At 39.4% G+C, this 20,765-nt stretch overlaps 1 protein-coding gene and 1 long non-coding RNA gene across 2 annotated transcripts in view; both read right to left on the bottom strand.

Moving 5' to 3' along the window:
- kctd16b (potassium channel tetramerization domain containing 16b) overlaps nucleotides 1-20,765 on the bottom strand; it is a 321,307-nt gene that overhangs the window by 193,811 nt on the left and 106,731 nt on the right.
- Nucleotides 3,570-19,678, bottom strand: LOC117517133. Its single transcript, XR_004562662.1, has 3 exons — nucleotides 19,600-19,678; nucleotides 19,319-19,320; nucleotides 3,570-3,579 (listed from the first exon to the last, which is right to left on the bottom strand). It is a non-coding gene; the product is annotated as an uncharacterized LOC117517133 (long non-coding RNA).

The raw sequence follows: 20,765 nt of genomic DNA, 5'->3' as shown, positions 1-20,765 counted from the left end.
GAGGGGGTGGACCAGTGCTCACTCAAAGCCTGCCCACAGGCGAATGACGCAACCGACAGGCGTGAAAAAACTCACGCATGCGCACGAAGGTTCAAGCTTGGCTGATGCAATCACACGTGATTCAAATCCATATGGTTTTTGAAAAAAATAAAAAGGTCCGATACTTTTCTAACAGACCTCGTGTGTGTGTATATATATATATATATATATATATATGTGTGTGTGTGTGTGTGTATGTATAAATATATATATATATATATATATATATATATATGTGTGTGTGTGTGTGTGTGTATACGAGGTCTATTAGAAAAGTATCCGACCTTATCATTTTTTTAAAAATGTCCCGTGAGGCTTCATCACGGCGTTGCTTTGCGCCAAGCGGCTGCACCACCACCACCTCTTCTCTTTCCATGACAAAAACTCCTGTAACAGTGAAATGTGCCGTTCATTTTTAAACTGGACGCTGTCTTTATCTGGTATGTCATCTGACTAGCACAGGAATTGTAAAAAGACGTGGACATCAGCACTTTTCCGGCACATTAAGACAGACGTGCGGAGGAGTTCCGCGCATCGCGGTGCAGCCGCTCGGCGCAAAGCAACGCCGTGGTGAAGCCTCACGGGACATGTTCTGGCATGTCCTGCTCATGCACAATCACAATCGGATATTCACACGACTGGAAAGCAACTGGAATCCGTCTGAAATCCACCTGAAAGCTGTCCTGTGAGGCCAACACGGAGGTGGTTTTGTCCCGCGTAATGAACGGCTCTGTGGCGCGTCTCTCCACTTTTCTTTCCATGAAAAAACTCCTGTAACGTGGAATGTGCCGAAAAAGTGCTGATGTCCACATCTTCTGCCTTTTTGTGAAAGTCAGACGAGGTCCCGGATCAACAAAGCTTTCACGTTGGAAATGATCTGGTTGTTCCAGTGAGGTGTCAGCCTGTCGATGGGGGCTGGGAGCGCGCCGCGCTCTCAGCAGTTGTGGGCCGTCCTTAAAGCGGCAGTAACACTCCGTAATCTGTTTAATCCCCATAAAATTGTCCCTGAAAGCCATATTAATTTTTCGAATGGTGTCCACCTGGAGGTCTCTCACAGTTTCTGGAAAAAAATTGATGCAGCAAAGCTCCAAATCGTTCAGACATTTATTCGCAATAAAAATCCGCCGAGAGGGTGGACCACACCTCAATCAAAGCCTGCTCACAGGCGAATGACCTCGTGTAGACCTTGTATGTATGTATATATATATATATATATATATGTATATGTATATTTATGAAATTGTTTATGTGTGCATGTATATATGTGTGCATATATTTCTCATTTCTATGGTATAAGAGGTGGGTTTATATAAACTTTGTTTCTGCTCTCGCCCTTTTGATCACACGGGTTTGTTGCTGAGTTGTTTTGTTGTGACTTTTTGTTATGCGGGATGCAGGACTACTCTGTGTTCCCAGGTTGAAGAAATAGTCAGCAGGTCAAAGAGCTTTTTTTTATTGTGCACCTGCTCTGTGGAACAGTCTTCTGCAACCGTGAGGCAGTCAGAGTCCGTGGACATTTTTAAGTCAAGACTTAAAACCTATTTTTATTCTCTTTCTTATGAATAGCTTTTATTTTTTAATCTGTTTTTTATGTTTTGTTTTGTTTTACTTTTTTAATTATGTATTTGATTTTTTTTTATTTTTACTTATTTATTTAAAATTTTATATTGATTCTGTTCTGTTTGAGGCCCCTTGAGTCAGCTTTTGTTGTGATTTGGCACTTTATAAGCAGATTAAATTGAATTGAATTGCTATTGTTTTGTGTGCCAATTCATTCACTGAATTCCAAAAATCCGATTTCCACTCTGGCCTGTAAAGATTTTTTTTTTTTTTTCCAGCTGTTTTGTGCCTCACATCATCGTCTTTTTGTTGCGGACAATTACCTCCACCCACAGTTGGCATTTATATATCTTAATTACAAATTTAGCCAATAGGTTAGATGATTTATTACACTTACCCTGCCCTTAAGGAAGGCAGATATAGCAATTGTTATACTATCGCTACAATGTAGCAAGTTGTTTTTTCTGGAAAATCTCTGTTGGCTTATAATGTGTCTATAAATCATGTTGCTGTAAAGAGCATAGTTGGAGGAAAATTGAGATTAATTTCATGCATGAAGGTTGCTTGATTATTTAGGAACAACATTCCTGCTCGCTCTTTACAGCTTTTGAAGGGGGGAAAAAGGACTCGCACTCCAATCACAAAGGCTGGTAGTGGCATTTCGCTTCAAAAATTTTATTCTACCTCTCTCTCCATCTTGAGAGCACTTTCTAATTAATTAATAGCACATGACTGTAAAATTGCCTCTTCTGAGTTCTCTACTGTGTGCAAAGCCAAGTTGCTGTTCCAATTACAGTGCGTTTTCTGAAGCACTGATGGAGAAATGATTGGGCCATGAGACATCATTATTCAATTAACTGTTTTATTTTAATACAATTTTTTTTTTTGAAAGACAGTGAGAAACCACATGACTTTGAACCGCAAATTTCAAAAGCTGTCTGTCATTAACTCTGTAATTAATGTCATACAATGTAATCATCTATGTGTAGTTGCAAAATTAAATCGATAATTGGGTGTGTATCCTGAGAAAGCCTATTTTCTTTACTGATGGAGCATGATAATGTTTCAAGCTGTATCTCTAAAGATCAATTACATATTTTATAAGATTAGAATAATAATTTAAATGATTTACAGATGGAGGTGTTTGCAGCTTTAGTTACCTGATAGTGAAAAACACTACAATGTAGAACAACCTGCTTTAAGAGATCAATGAAGTGTCATTCAGTTGGACTCAGCCCCGGAGCCTTGAGTGATGCTGTGACAGAGCCACAGTACATGCATGTGCAATTTACCATTGATCGTAGCTTAGCGGCACTTTGGGAATTGGGCTTTCAACATTGATACAAATGTATGGCAAACATTTTAAAATGTCACTTAAAGTAAAGCATTGTGCAGAAGCAAAGAAGTAAGTCTTATATAGGTCTACTGAGCTGATGTTTATGTCCAGATTTTGAAGACTGAAGCAGGTGAGGGTCTAAGACGCCACCAGGACGGGATGCAAGTCCAAAGCAGGTTACTTCCCCAGCCAAGGTCAGTACACATTTACAGCTGGGTGGACGGAGACAATGCAGATTAATTTTCTTGTCCAAGGACACAGACAATTCAAACCCAGGTCTACAGATTGTGAAGAAAGCTTCTTATCTACTGATCCACTTGCTCTACCAAAAAACTAGGGATAGACTGATTATCGGCCTATCCCTACAAAAATATTGTCCTAGGTAGTATAACAATCATCTGCTTCCAGGACTGTAGGTGGTCCTTTAGCCCAATGTTCTCCAATCCTGGTCCACCAAGATATTGCACATTTTCCATTTGTCCCTGTTCTATTCAGCTTAGATCATGTAAGGTCTGTTCACCCAATCAGCAGCTGATTTTAAACCACCTGATTTTTGCTCATTATGTGCAGCAAAAGCAAGCACCAGTGAGACAATTTCTAAAAAATATGAACTAACAATGTATAATTAAACATATTTGAGAAAACTGACAGATTTGAGGAAAATTGTCTCATACTTCTATTGAAATTTGCCATCATACTAATCAAAATATGTAATATATTGATTATGTTGTGAAACTTTTAATACATTTTGTTAAAATATACATTTGTGTAATTAAGGTTCATATTTGGCCTCTGTTTGGCTAAATTTGTCAAACTGGAATAAAACCAGTGTCCCAGACACAACACTTCAACATCAGACAGATTTATGGGAGTTTGCATGCAATCTGGGTCAAGGACTTACAAATATGGACAAACTAAATGACCAGAAATAACATGAAAGTTACCAGGGATTGAACTGTAGAAATGTTCGTAGCATGCTGACTTCAGTGTGTGATCATGTGATTGAATGGGTGAATGTGAGGCATCAATGTAAAATGCTCTGGGCATTTGCATCAGATGGAAAGTAATACAGAAATGCAAATCATTTACCATCTAGCAAGCTGCAATAGTTTTGAGTAAAAATCTGCAGAATTCTGACATTTCCTTAAACTGTAAATGGATACAACAGCTACAAGAGACTAACTGTTGGTTTGTTTCTACTTCGCTATCCTTTTCAATGAAGATTTTTCCATCTCACAGCCATTGTGGCAATATGTGAAGATGTTCACATATTGTAAGTCTTGCATCACATGGTAATGGTCATGGAAAGGAAAGAGATGGGAAGGAAAAGAGCATAAAACACATTTTCAACTGGTGGAGATGAGGGATGGGTATTGATAAGATTTTATCTATCGATTTTACTTATTGATCCGATTCCTTATTGATTCCCTTATCAATACCTCTTGTGAATTTTCTGTGTACTAGAGGTAGGCTTTACAGGTTTTCTATGTCAACAACATTTTATTGAGTCTTAAAGTAAATAAATATGAAATTAATAACTGGATCCTTGATCTCTGGATAGAAATAGAAATTTAAAAAAATCTGTAGTTTTTGTCAAAAATCATTTGCTTTCAGACATTAGTGGGGCAAAAGCTGTGTACCACTGACATGTAAATTAATATTTAATACACTCCTATTTGCACCACCCTCATCTACACAAATTTAATGTATAATATTAAATGCAATATGGCTTCCTCTGCTCTTTCCGGTAGAGGTGGGCGGATCGATCCTAATATCGATACCAACGCTGGTATTGATCTTGAGCGATCCTCATGTAAAAAGATCGATACTCAAGCTTTTTTCTCTCCCGCACGCACAGACTGCTCCGCACACAGATTCATCAAAGTCTACTTTCTGTCTGTAAGAGCAGCGCTGCGCTGTGTCACACAACACAGAGCAGCGCCCCCTCCCCCCTCTGGTCTTTTGTTGTTGCGCCGTCATGTGGCTCAGCAGTGCCAGTCAACAGCCTTGCAGGTAGGCTCAGCCTGGCCCGCCCACTCAGCACTCTCCTCTACCTCAGGAGATTTTGTTTTAAGTTGTGTTGAGTGATATTTTTTTAAACAAAAATGTTTATTGTGATAAAGTATTTTGTTGTCACATACAATGTTTGGTAAAATTCTATCCTAGGTCTTTTGGATCCTTTGGATCTATGAAGCTTAAATATGAAAAGGTATCGGTATCGATATCAGCGATACTGGGCCTGTATTTACTTGGTATCGGATCAATACCAAAATTCCCAGTATCTCCCACCTCTACTTCCTGGGTCAAATTCAAAAAGCCTTCTGATAAAGTCAGATTTCACAGCTAAATATTTGATCCAAACTACCAATATTTTGAAGTTTCCTACCGCATAACCTGCCCACACCATCCCAAAATGCAATATGGCTGCCTCGGGTGGTGCATATTGCTTGATACTGATGAGTAATATACTCCAGGTGGTGCAAATTACATATTCGTATTGCACAATATGTACCACATGGTGCATATTGTTCATCCATATCTCACAATATGCACAACCTGTGGTGTATACGAGGGCTGTCAACAAAGTAACGGTCCTTTTTATTTTTTTCAAAAACTATATGGATTTCATTCATATGTTTTTACGTCAGACATGCTTGAACCCTCGTGCGCATGCGTGAGTTTTTCCACGCCTGTCGGTGACGTCATTCGCCTGTGAGCACTCCTTGTGGGAGGAGTCGTCCAGCCCCTCGTCGGAATTCCTTTGTCTGAGAAGTTGCTGAGAGACTGGCGTGTTGTTTGATCAAAATTTTTTCTAAACCTGTGAGACACATCGAAGTGGACACGGTTCGAAAAATTAAGCTGGTTTTCAGTGAAAATTTTAACGGCTGATGAGAGATTTTGAGGTGATTCTGTCGCTTTAAGGACTTCCCACGGTGCGAGACGTCCCTCAGCGCTCTCAGCCGCCGTCGTCAGCCTGTTCAAGCTGAAAACCTCCACATTTCAGGCTCTATTGATCCAGGACGTCGTGAGAGAACAGAAGTTTCAGAAGAAGTCGGTTTCAGCATTTTATCCGGATATTCCACTGTTAAAGGAGATTTTTTTAATGAAAGACGTGCGGACAGATCCGCGCATCGGGACGCAGCCGACGCGGTGCGGCGGCACAGGAAAAACACCTCTGTGTTGATAACCATTTGTAAAATCCAGGCGGCTTTTGATGGCTTTCAGTGGAGCGAGTATATGAGAAATTGTTTAACAGGCAGGACATGTTCCAACTTGTCCTTAAGGCTTTCAACAGAGGTGTTTTTCCTGTGGCGGAGCGTTGCGGCGGCTGCGTCCCGACGCGCGGATCCGTCCGCACGTCTTTCATTAAAAAAATCTCCTTTAACAGTGGAATATCCGGATAAAATGCTGAAACCGACTTCTTCTGAAACTTCTCTGTTCTCTCACGACGTCCTGGATCAATAGAGCCTGAAATGTGGAGGTTTTCAGCTTGAACAGGCTGACGACGGCGGCTGAGAGCGCTGAGCGACGTCTCGCACCGTGGGAAGTCCTTAAAGCGACAGAATCACCTCAAAATCTCTCATCAGCCGTTAAAATTTTCACTGAAAACCAGCTTAATTTTTCGAACCGTGTCCACTTCGATGTCTCTCACAGGTTTAGAAAAAATTTTGATCAAACAAAGCGCCAGTCTCTCAGCAACTTCTCAGACAAAGGGATTCCGACGAGGGGCTGGACGACTCCTCCCACAAGGAGTGCTCACAGGCGAATGACGTCACCGACAGGCGTGGAAAAACTCACGCATGGGCACGAGGGTTCAAGCATGTCTGACGTAAAAACATATGAATGAAATCCATATAGTTTTTGAAAAAAATAAAAAGGACCGTTACTTTATTGACAGCCCTCATATAGCCAGTTACGCATTAAAAAGGCATAAATGGCACTCCATACATCTGAGTTCAGCCGGCTACGCCGCACGTCAGCATCAGTGTAATTCACAGAGAACACAGGACGTCTCATTTTGGGGGGAAAAAAGTTTTAGTCGATTGTAGTTATTGTTTGTATTACAAGGTTTGGAAAGAGGTGTCATTTGATTTAAAATGGCGATTCGCTTTGAGGTTATTAATTCTGACTGGACTCGGGAGAGAGCAGCACAGCGTTTGGAACTGTGCAAACGGAACAGAGGACGATTGTCATTTCTTGCTTGCAACTAGACAAGAGTCCCAGTTAGTGACTTTAATCCACACAGAAGGGCTCATGATTGACATCTTTAAATGGCTTTGAGAGGGGTTAAGAAGCGGACTTCCCACTTCTGAAAAGCAGCAAAGCAAAGAACCAATGAAGCAGTGGGTCGGAGCACTGCTTCGTTGGTTCAAGCTTCAAAGCGGAGCCGTTACAGAAGTGGTTGATTACAGAGCCACTGCAGGGTCTGCAATCAACGCTGAGAAATGATCATTTTCCCAACAAACACCCTCAAAATCAATGGCCACTATGAAGAACCGTTAAGGGAATCGTTAAGCAAAAAGGCTATTGATGTCAATGGATCAAATCCTTTTTAACAATTCTCGAAAAGAACCGGTTCTTGATACCCAACCCTAGTGGAGATGGTAGTGTATTGTTCTGTTTGCACCCATATACATCATACAAGTCGAGAAGAGTTTGTGAAATACAATTTTCCAAATGTTGATGCAACGCCAGCCCTGAAAATATGATGCATTTGTCTTTGACAGCAATTAAGCTGCTGCCATTTTCACATTTTATTCTTAAAATACATTGACAGGGTGACAGCGGTTGAACCGCATTTTAAATGACAACTTCATTGTCTGTGCTCCTGCTGTTTAAGAAAACGGTGAAGTCTTTCTTTTCATTGATGATCAGGTATACGGCACAGTGGGCTAACTCATTCATCTGAAGTTTTCCTGGCACCACGGCCATTTGCTGTCGGCCATCCTTCATAAAACAGAAGTCAGGCAGTCACTCGTGAATGCTCGGCGGATGGCCACAGCTCGAGTTTGCATGCAAATTACAGATGGTGCTTGTCCAGTTATGTATTTGCATGTAAAATTGTTTACCCAGAGGTGGCACCGTCTTCTGTAATTGTGCATTTTTATGCAAATCAAGTTCACTAAAAGCTGAGAAGTTGAGCCAGACTCTTGATTGAGGAGTGATATTCAGGTGTACCACAAAACCCACCAAATGCAGAGGTGAGGACATATAATTATAGCCTGCATTAGGTCACACCGCTGGTGCACTGTGGGAACTTTGAAAAAGTTATTGGCCCTTTTAATCCATTCGAAAAACAGAGTATTGAAAAGGTATAGTAAGAAATATTGGAAACAAAAAACAGTTACACAGAACTGGATATGTTTTTTTCTCATAACTATAAAACACTGAAATAAGTTACATCACTATTAGTTCCATTAAAAGTTAATATAACAACATAGTTCCAACATGATTAAATGACCTGTCCAATAGAAATCGGGCCACCATTGCATGACTTTACACATCTTTATGCTCCACAGCCCAGGACGCACTGATGTTTACTCCGGTTTTAGATCTAGCTCTGTCTGGAGATCTGTTCCAAAATGTTTCAAATCTGCAGTGATTAAATCAATATTTAAGAAATCTAACCTTGACCTCAGTGTATTGAAAAACTATAGGCCGATATCAAATCTGTCATTCTGCTATAAAATTCTGGAAAAAGTGGTTTCATGGCAGCTCGTGGACTATCTTACTAAGAATAATCTTTTTGAGCCACTGCAGTCTGCTTTTAGAAAATATCCTTCCACAGAGACGGCTCTCACTAAAGTGGTGAATTATCTTCTGCTTGCAATGGATTTGGACACTACCACTGTTCTAGTGCTGTTAGATCCTAGTGCTGCATTTGATACCGTGGATCATCATATTCTACTCGATAGGCTGGAGAATCATTTTGGGATTACTGGGAGTGCCCTTGCTTGGTTATACCTGACCAGTCATTCTACTGTGTTTTGTACAATAACACTAACTCTAACCTTAGTGACATGAAATTTGGGGTTCCATAGGGGTCAGTCTTAGGCCCCCTGCTTTTCTTCCTTTATTTAGCACCCCTTGGTCACATATGTATTGCGGCATTTTGGGCTTACCTTTCTCTGCTATGCTGATGATACTCAGTTATACATGCCGTTAACTGCTGGTAATCTCATCCACAAAAAATCCTTAGAAGCCTTGCATCGGTGAAAAGCTGGATGTCTAGCAACTTCCTGCTTTTAAACTCTGATAAGACTGAAAAGATGGTTCTTGGTCCAGTGAGACATCGGCATCAATTTCACCAGCTAACGCTCAGCCTAGCTTCATGTATTATACATCACATTGACAAAGTGAGGAACCTTGGGTTAATTTTTGATCCTACGTTGTCCTTTGACCTCCACATTAGAGATATTATGAGGACTGCTTTCTTCACCTGAGAAATACAGCAAAGATTCATCCCATCCTGTCTATGGCTGATGCTGAAACCCTGATTCATGTGTTTGTCTCTTCTAGATTTGACTACTGCAATGTTCTATTTTCTGGTTTACCACAGTCCAGTATTAGAGCTCTCCAACTGGGTCAAAATGCTGCTGCCAGACTTTTGACACGAAGCAGAAAGTTTGGCCACATTACACCCATTTGGCATGGCATCTCTTTACTGACTTCCTGTCTCTGTGAGATTAGATTTTAAGGTTCTGCTACTAGCCTGTAAAATTGTTCACGGACTGGCACCTCCTTACTTAGTTGACCTAATTAAACCTTACATACCGGCCCGGGCTTTGCGTTCTCAGGGTGCAGGACTACTTTGTGTCCCTAGGGTGAATAAAAAGTCTGCGGATCACAGAGCTTTCTCTTCTCGTGCCCCTGTTCTGTGAAATTATCTCCCTGCATCAATAAAACATTCAGATTCTGTAGAGACTTTCAAGGCCAGACTTAAGACACACTTATTTTCCCTTTCGTAAGGCTAGCATACTGGCATCATATGTTACTATGCTTTTTACCCTTTTAAATTAATTTTATTAGGAAATGGAGCGGGTCGCGGCCTCAACTTTATCTAAATTCTTGGTATTTTAGTGAAGCCTAGGGCTAGTGTCCGGTGATCACCTTAGTATTTCTTCTGTTTTTCTTGTTGCTTAATGCTGACAAATTACTGTATTTGTTGTCTTTCTGATGCCTGATTCTGTTTTTTTTTTTTTTTTTTTCATCTCTGTTTGAGGTGCAGCTCCATCCAGAGATGGGTGTGGTGTCTGTTTCTGTAACCCTCCCGTCCTGTGCACCAGCAACATGTTCTGTATATTCATTTTGTGAAGTGTTTTGAAATTTTTGTCAGTAGCATGGCCCAAGCAGAGGGTCACCCCTTTGAGTTTGGTCTGCTTGAGGTTTCTTCCTCAAATCATCAGAAGGAGTATTTCCTTACCACTGTCATCTGTGTGCTTGCTCTGGAATTGGTAAGGTTTGACTTTTCTTGTGTGAAGCGTCTTGAGGCAACTTTGTTGTGATTTGTTGCAATATAAATTGAAATTGAATTGGAGGTGATGGTCCAGAGCAGAGGTGGGCAACAAGGACCAAGACACTGCAGGTTTTCCTTCCAACCAATCACCTCAGTAGGTGTGTTGCTGATGAGCTTCTCCCCTGAATGTAAACACCTGATGATTAATTGAATCCCCTGCTGAGGTGATTGGTAGCAAGGAAAACCTGCAGTGTCTTGGCCCTTCATGGCACATGATTGCCCACCCCTGGTCTAGAGGTTAAGCGTTGAGCTTGAAACCAGAGGATCCTTGGGTCAAATCCCAGCCTGACCGAAAAATCACCAAGTGCCCTTCGGCAAGGTCCTTAATCCCCTATTTGCTCCCAGTGTGTAGTGAGCACCTTGCATGGCAGCACCCTGACATCTGCGTGTGAGTGTGTCTGGGTGAATGTGAGGCATCATTGTAAAGCACTCTGAGCTTCTGATTCAGATGGGAAAGTGCTATAAAAATGCAGTCCATTTAGCTCTAGCTGCTGTTTTTATAGTGATAACTTTCTCAAAAGCTGTTCTTCTTTTGTTCTTTCTGGTACTCTCCACCATCATGCAACTACATTTCTGGATTTTGGTAACATGCAACCATTTTTCCTTCATCTTCATCTCCTTCTGCTTTGTTTATTGGCAGCTGGCAGCCAGAGTGATGGATTACCCTCAGAAATGGTGCAAATGTAAGCTCACAGGAGCAAGACTTCTCAACTCTCAAAAGCACACATAAAAAAAACCCCACTGCAAAAATACTGTAAGTGCTTAATTTTTTGGCAGCTGTGTTTAACAAATGCTGAAATCCCAAAAGTTAAGATGCAACCTGTGGCTTGCTTGAGCGGAGCTATGACATAGACTCTGGCCACACGTGATGCTTGCAATGACATCTCTGGTACGTGCAGGAGAAGAAGAAGACAGAGTTTGACAGACAGTCCAACACGCCAGTGATTTGTTGTGGCCTGTGCAAGATGACTGATGAGCTTTTTATGGCCTTGTGGCTTCCAAAGGTGATACTTATTTTTCATTTTGATGCCGAAGCATTTAATTAATTGGTTGCTCTTGGAGTATAAAGAGGAATTCAAAAAATGCTTAAGAAATGATCATCTACCTTTTTAATATCCAATTGATGTTCAAATTCTTTATGAACATTTGTTATTAAAAAAAACTGAAAAAACTGCCAATTTGCATGAAACATTAAAATGTTCCTTTTAAGCATTAATTATCTGAACAAATCATCCTGTAGGATGCATTAATGCAGGGCAACACCCAGACTTACTCATGCTGTTACAGACAGTACATTATGATAGACACTGTTACGTCCACAGGACGTGTTTGACTAATCACTGGTTGTCTTAAAGAAAGGACCTGGTAATAGTTTTTAAGCGTTATTCTGCAAGCCCACTAATTTCCATAATGGTTTCATCACAGACTGATGTCTTCTGTGTTCTCATTCCTCATAGAACACTTTACAGACCCACAGGTGAAAACAGGCCTCTGAATTAGTGAGAGCAGATCAGGCTTTCTTCTTCAAATAAATAATGGAGGGAACAATTAAAATGGGCAATTAACATGCATTTTAATGATGCAACCACAACATAGTAAAATAAAAATAAAATCTCCAGTGCTCAATCATGAATGCATAACAACGTGGAATGAGTGACCAAGTAAAAGTTTTACTGTGGAAGACAAGAACAGCTCATTACATTGAGGATTATATAAGTATTATATGCATAAATTATAAGACAGTTTCTTTATTGGTCCCGTTTGGTACTACGGTGCCACACACTGCCACATCCACCACACCCAAGAACCACCTTGGGTCCTAGATGGCAACCGCCAAAGTAGACAACTCGTCCATCTCCACCTCTCAAAAGTAACCATCTATCTGCCTCTGCCAAACGGTTTCGAGAATCGAGATGAAATTTTGAACAGTTCAAAAATTGGATCCAATTCAAAATTTAGTGTAGATGATGGCCATAACTACTACATGTACCAGGTTTGTTCAAGACTGACAAAGATGGCTCAAGAAGTTACTATGATGCTTCAAAACGTATCCCAATTTGCTATTCTGCATTAAACAGGAATGAACAGCGCTCGTTGGAACAGCCCTGCAACCATACAGGAAGAAAAAGTACCTGGACCCTAAAGACTTGGATCTTCATTTTTTTCTGCAAAACACCAAACGCGCTGGTAACGTAGTGGGATAACAGCCTTGGCTGGAAATGCAACCTGCGATAGACTGGCATCCCATCCAGGGAGAGTCATCACACTCTCAAAACCACTGGCACTAAAGAGTCTGACAGCCTATGTAAGACTTACTATAACTATGTCTTGAGTGACACAGGTGACTGGTGTTGTGGTTCTTTGTACCTTTATTTTGACATCCAAATTATTTCCTTTCTTGGCATTCTCTAACACTTTTGCCCTCAGTTTATTCCATGATCACCTGCAGCTTTTCAACCAGCCCTACCTGTGCTGACTCTGCAATCAAAGACAGTGCATCAAGACTCTCCCGCAGGTCCATGCTGGAAATACAAAGATGGGAATTCTTCTGCTATACTTCATGCTGGTTGGAAAAGGTAATACACTATGTTGTTTGCAACTGTCACTAAGGAATCTCCCCCGGTGATCTGTGTAGTCGCAGATAATGGAAAAATCATGCATTTGGTGGTACAAGCACCAAATTTGACATCATTTCTCATTATATCGTTTAGCATATCTGGTCAATTGGCCACTTGAAAATTCAAGATGGTAGCCATTTTCTAAGATGGTTAAATGACATATGAAATCTCTTTTTACACAGAAATTCTCCCTGATTTGATGGAATTAAAATGATAGATGTTAAATTCCAATCTATTATCTTTCATTTTATTTGCCATTCATGATATTTATGTTTTTTGTTGTTTTTTGTTTGTTTGTTTTTTTATGTGCAAAATTAGAGTGAACTGTATTACTGGTTTCGACCCAATACATGTTTTGAAACTCATCATTTGTTGAAACAGCTGGATGTAAGCCTATTAAATAGAATAGATTGCGCTGTTTTTTTATATCTGCAGTCAACATGGTCAAATGGCAATTTATGTCACTAAGAGTGTCATATGGTTAGTACAACATGAAAAATTTAATCTGGCATGTCTGAAAACCTACAATTTGACACCACGCCCACACAAATCAAATAAGTAATGATATTTTTGTGAGGGGGAAAAAATATTTTGAGGTCAGTTTGGTAGCCATCTGAAATTAGACACCATCTTGGATTTTACTGATGCTGTAAAAAAAGATCCATTGTGAGAGGAGAATTTCTATGCAAAAAGCAATTCTTGGTAGGTTATTTTGGCAGCCATCTTGGAAAATGGCCACCATCTAGAATTTTCTAGTGGCCAATCGACCAGATCTGGAAAGTACTACCTTGGGAATTATGCCAAATTTGGTGCAGTTATCTATACAAGATAAATGGCATAGGTAACATAATTATTATGCAATTCAAATAATATACTTTATGTATTTTAATTAAATACCGTCATTATTACTGATTTAGAGTAATTATATTTTATTAATACTAAATACATAAAGCTGAGGATTATGCATTTCAAATGACTAGGATTTATGAATATGCATCATGTAAGGTTTATTTGGTGGGTTTGTATTAAAATTATCTAGAAAAAACTAAATGGGAAACTGTCATTTAATAAAATTACATAAATCTTAAAAGTTAGGGTTAAATATTTCTGTGAGTGAACATTTGCACGATTTTGCTGTAAAACCGATGTTATCTGCTCCATTAGTGGTGCGCTATCTAAAATGTATACTATAATTGCATTTGGAAAGTCTGAAAATCCACTTTGCGATTAACATGGTGTGTAATATGAGCACAAAGTAAAGCATTGGGCTCAAGGGCATTGTATTTATTCACTTAATTAGTGATGGGTGTGTTTGGGGCAAAATATGGGGAAAAAATGAATCAGAGCCATTGCTGTGTAGAAGGTGGACTTAGAATTGAGAGGTGTTCTGGCAAGGAAACAGATCTACACCCAAAGTATCAATGCATGTGAATGGAGCAGCAGCCCTCATTCCAGCTACACAACCTCCTCATCCTCCTCCAACGATCTGATTTCCAATACTTTAAATAGTAACATCTTCATCCACATTCTTAAACAGCAAAACATGATTTCTGTCCAAATATTTCATGCACAAAGTTTCAGTTAAAACTGGAAGGGATTGAAGCAAACAAAAAATTCAACCAGAAGTGCAGTAAATGTCACAACTGCAACTTTCACATCAGGTGATGCCCCTTCTGATCTTTTTGGATTTGTGGCCCCCAGCTGGCTGCCCGGAAACCATGATGAAACAGGCAACCCTATTTATCTCTTTCACTGTATGCTATGAGGCTCACGGTCCAGCACGCGGAGGTGCACAGAAATCGAATTCAACAGAATATTCTATTTGGAACCAGAGATTTCCTCAAGCCAACAACACCGGTGTCATCATGTATAAAAGACACCCAGGACACTTCAAAGGCCCCCAAACCTGAAAACTAATGTGCAAAATCATATTCAGGCAAACCTCAAGCCTGTGCTGGTCTCAGAGGCACTATATTGATTTTCTTTTTTAATGCTTTCAGATGGGTTTAAAATCAACACTTGTGAAGACGAGACTTATCATTTGGTGTTTTCATCTTTAACACTGTGAGGGCCCTCTGACCACTTCAAAGGAGAAAAAAGTATGGAATTGTGAATGCTCTTGTATTTGGACAGCTAGAAGACTATATTACTGCTGGACTCTTAAAATTCACAGGGACAAGTTCAAAGATGGCTAACCTTGATGTATTTTAAGCATGGAAATAGAGACTGGAATGGGCGTCACGTGACTAGTGACGTGCCGCATGGCGGCCATTACTAAGGGTGGAGAGAGCACCTTGAGCCTGTTAAACAGAAGTGAAATGAGGGGAAAAAGGCAGCCAGTGCTTCACCATCAACTGCACCAACTTCAAAAACAAATTCTCCAATACTAAAATGAACTGTACAATAGCCTTAATGTAATTATGTAAAACAAATGCCTATTTTAAAGTTGTTATGTCGCAGTTTAATATCGATATACCAGTGGTGTCAAAAGTACACACATTTGTTACTTAAGTAGAAGTATAGATACTGCAGTTTAAAAACACTCTGGTAAAAGTTGAAGTATCAACTCGACCTCTTTACTCAAGTAAAAGTGAAAAAGTATGTGCTCCAAAACCTACTTAAAGTATAAAAGTATAAAGTAACCTTTAAAAAAAAAAAAAAAAAGGTAGATGCCACTATATGAATTGAAAGCTTCATTTAAAAACTGATTCGTTCTACATGTGGCCCAAGACCCAAAACCCAAAATTACCCGCCAACACCACCTGCACGAAAATGTTTCAATTCTAGAAGCTCCTGAAATGCAATCTGGGACTATTCCAGACAATAAACTGCAGTGAGTGCAGCATCCATTTAGTGAGGAAAAAAAAAACTTTCCTTATTCAGATTCATTCCAGTAGTATTCTGCTCTTACTAGGATGCAGCAGTTTTCTAGTTTGGCAGATAGTTCTGGAGAAAATCACTGAAGAAATTAACACATTGACAATATGGTTTGACCGAAACAAACTGTCATTAAACTTAAATAAAACAGGGATGAAATGGAGGTGTAAGAGTCACTAGGTGTTCACAGGAAACACTTATTTATTTCTGTATGTATGTATGTATGTATGTTCATTGTTAGTTGCTTTTATATTTTATTTTCTGTTGTGTTTCTATTCAGGTTCTTTTTGTCTCTTTCTCTGAAATTGTACATAATAATTATCATTAGATTATTAATATATAAACAAAAATAAATTTAAGAAATATTACAATTTGAAAACAAATGCACCCGAACGTGAAGACAGCTGGAACTGCTTCATGCTAACCTTTAACATTGAAAATGCCATAGACATGCTAACGTGTTAGCGTCGCTCCCATTTTTAAGTTATAAAATACATCTATCAACTGTTTCAGAAGACCATAACAGGTCGGTTTAACATAGAAAAGGTAAATAATACTCACAGAAGTATGCTCTTTAGGGTTTTAGCGGGGAAAAATTAAGCGAAAGAAAGAAAGAATAAACGAAACAATAGGTTGAAGCATTGCTTCAATCTGTAAACCACTGCTTCGACTGGTTCAAAATCCATTCCTTTATCTTCATTGATCCATGTTTCTGATATAGCAATTATGTTAATTTTTTTTTTAAATTGACTTAAATATTCTTTAATGTTGTTAAAGTTTGCATATAGACTTCTGCTGTTGAAATGGATTATTGATAATTTGTTATCCGTTTTAATGATCCAATTAAACTGTTCATCTGTATAATAGCAACAACTGTCATTGATATTTGAGAAGAAATTATTGTCCGGGTCTATATCGTGCTCCAAGTCCAGTACATTGTGGTCTGTGTATTTAAATGTTCTCAGTTCTAGTTTTCCATCATCAGCAATCCTTTGAGTTATATCCTTCTTGTCTCCAGATGTAGATGATGTAGTAGATGAATAGGTTCCTCTGGTCTGTGTCATGGTGTTGTGATGTGTTTGTGTCCTCATACCTTATTGGTCGTATTTGTCCAGTTCCTCGATGTTCCTGATTATCATAACCTTTGCTTGTTCTGGTGTTCCATTCAATTTGATAAATGTTTTGCAGTTGGATGTCCATGTCTGTTGAATTTTTCCCTGCTTTTTTAAGAAACGAGCTTTCCTGGCGATGTCTGTGTTTCTTTTGGTCAGATGTTCATTGATGAATACGTTTGTTCCTTTAAGTTTCCGTCCCTGTTTTAACAATGCCATTTTATGTTTTCTGTTGACAAACCTCATTATAACAGCTCGCTTGTCTCATCCTCTCTCCTGGGCAGGGGGTGGCACGCTTCAATGTTATTACAGTCCATTTGAATACCTTTAGATTGCAGGAAGTCAGCCACCTGTTGTTCCACTGAGCTGGCCTCCTGCTCGTTGGCCTCCCCTCCGCTGTCTTCTGACACCGCCCGTGCGTAGGATCGAGGTTTAATATGAATTCCTGTAATAATAACGTCGTTCATCCTTGTGTACTGTTCCAACTCCGCAACACGGTTCTCCAGGTGCACCAGACGCTGGTCTTTCTCGGCATTCTGGATCCGGAGAGCCTTCACTTCTTCCACCAGCTCCATAATGGATTTCTGCTGCATTTTAACAACAGAGATTTCCTCAGACAAAAAGTCCAGGGACTTCTTGATATCGTCTCCTTCCTCCGCCGTCAGTGCCTTCTTCGGACCCATGGTCAGATAACTCCGCGCTGGCACCTCGGTAAAGCCACGCCGGTGGATGTGCGCTGACGCCTCAGCGCACATCCACCGGCGCTGAAGCCAAGAGTAAGGAGGCTGTTTGTTTTAAAAATGTAAGGAATAGAAAGTACAGATACTTGTGTGAAAATGTAATAAGTAGAAGTCAGAAGTAGGCAGAAAAATAAGTAATGGAGTAAAGTATAGATACCTAAAAAGTGTACTTAAGTACAGTAACGAAGTATTTGTACTTCGTTACTTGACACCTCTGCGATATACTGAGACTATAACTCAATGCCATAAGTTCTTTTCATTAAGCTGCGTTCACATGCATACAAACAAACAAAAATGTTTAATATATATATATATATATATATATATATATATATATATATATATATATACGTGCAGTTGTTGTTTAATATAATATGAAAATTCAGTAAGGTATATCTTATATATTATATGGTGGAACTATGCTAGTATATAAAGGTACATCTATAAAGGAAGAGTAAAATAGAAAAGAGTAGAGCAGAGCCACTTAGGTGCCTGGTCTTGAGAACCAGGGATGGTGAACGGCTTTATATCTACTTGTAATAAAATGTTAGTAAAAATCATATATATATGTTGTTGTCATTAAAATACTAGCAGTAATATTACAGTGGAAAAAGCAGCAAGGTAAATGACCACAATGGCAAAGCATACTTCAGATTTATATTTTAATACATAAGGATTTTTTATCTGCGCTTTTAATCAGCTTGAAAACAACTTACAAGGCTTCATTTATAAAAATCCATTGAGAATTATGATGACAGGAAAAAAAAAAAAAACAGTAAATTCCCCAAATTTCCACACTTTACATACAACATTTTTTTCTACCCAGGCATGTATGGGTTCATTAGAAAGAGCAATTAACGGGCTTTAAAACAAGCCTACTTTTATTAAAATCTGTTAACAAATAGCGACAATAGAGTGAGAAAAGCAGCACAGTTTGTCATAATTTCCCCAAATCTCTGCATTTTACATAAAAGTTTTTTTTTCACCCACACATGCATAGGTTGGAAAGTACTCAAAGGGCTTTAAAACAAGGCTACATTTATTAAAATCCGTTAAGAAATAGCGACGCTAGTGCAAAAAAAGCGGTCAGTTTATTATTGATGATCTGCACATCTCCACCCTTAGTAATGGCACCTTCCTGTCCTGAGCGACGCTAATAGACTGAGGTGCGCACGTCCATTCCAGTCTATATTTCCATGATTTTAAGAGGTTAAAAAGTCACATTCTGTTTAAATCTGATCTGTTTGTTTTTGAGTGACGCAGGTGACAGCCAATCAGAGTGGAGCTTCACCGTCATGTCAGCCACTGGTCTCTTCAAAATTGCTTAGTTTTGTGTGTTTATACACGTCTCATATTATGTAAAAGCTAATGAGAAATAAACACTCCTAAAACTTAAAAATAAAGATAAGACCTCTGAACTTGTAATTTATAAGACATTTTGTGGAGGTTAGCATGATGACATCACTTGCTAACAGCTTTGTTTCTGGTATATTGCGTAAAAACTACACAGAAATAAACACTACTAAACCTAAAAACACTGTTTTTATAACCTGATAACACCTCTGGAGTTATTTACAAGACATTATGTGGAAGTTACCTTGCACACTAATTTTTGCTAACTCGAAGCTAACTTCCTATGGAGTTAAATTTGTCTCAATACCTGAAAATGCCCAGAGGGTGATCTACAAATATTCCTTGATTTGCACAACATGAACAAATGATGATTTGATTTGAACATGTACAAATTGTACGTAACACAATAGGAAACAACCGCAAATTATAAAGAACACAATAAGATAACATAAGATAATACTTTATTGTCACATCAGAGATCCGAAATTTGTCTTACATATTCAGTAGCTCCGTTACAACACAATATACACATACACACACACACACACACACACACACACACTCATCTTCAACCACTTAGTCCAGGGATGCCCAAGTTTGGTGCTCGAGATCTACCTTCCTGACACTCTTAGTTGTCTCCCTGCTCCAACACATCTGAATCCAATGAAAGACTCGTTAGCAGGCTTTTAATGAGCCTTTCGTTGGATTCAGGTGTGTTGGAGCAGGGAGACAACTAAGAGTGTCAGGAAGGTAGATCTCAAGGACCAAACTTGGGCAGCCCTGGCTTAGTCCAATCAAGGGTTGCGGGGGGCTGGAGCCTGTCCCAGCAGTCATACAACACAAGGCGGGGTACACGCAGGACAGGACACCAGTCTGTCGCAGGGCCACAAACAAACACATTCACACCCACTTGCATGCCTATGGACAATTTAAAGATTCCAATCCACCTAACCCGCATGGCTTGGAAGTGGGAGGAAACCGGAGCACCCGGAGGAAACCCATGCAAACACGGGGAGAACATGCAAACTCCACACAGAAAGGCCACAGGAGAGAATTGAACCTATGACCTTCTCGCTGTGAGGCAACAACAACACAATACATAAACAACACAAATAAGACACAGATATTTCACAAACAAACAATCCATACAACAAAAATTTACTTGTATTACAACCTTGATAATGTTGTTATGGATTAAGCTCCTTATTTAGTTTAAGTAAGACCTTGTTACACCGTGGAACACTGTATCAGCATCCAGATGGAAGAAGGACATATTACCTGCTCAGAACATGGTTAGTGTCAGAAATTATGTTTTTTGCCAGCCTTGTTGTGTTGTGATGAGAGGTCTCATACAGACCCTCGAAAGGCTGATCAACAATTTTTGAACAGATTTTTACCAAGTGTTTCAGTCCACAATGCTCATACGGCCAAGGGTATTTTAGTATTGTGTTAGATTTTTTCCATTTTGAGAGCCCATATGTAATTGGACGCCCACCAAGAAACCCATGACAACTGTAATTAAATTATAGTCTGTTGCAATGACTGGGGGACAGTGCACACTGAAAAAAAAACTTTGTAAAATGTTGTAATTTGTTACACTGAAATGTATTAGTT

This window comes from Thalassophryne amazonica, chromosome 9 (genome assembly GCF_902500255.1).
Source record: "Thalassophryne amazonica chromosome 9, fThaAma1.1, whole genome shotgun sequence".
Lineage (NCBI taxonomy): Eukaryota > Metazoa > Chordata > Actinopteri > Batrachoidiformes > Batrachoididae > Thalassophryne > Thalassophryne amazonica.
Note: the sequence above shows the minus strand (reverse complement) of the source record. Positions and strands in the feature narration are given on the sequence as shown.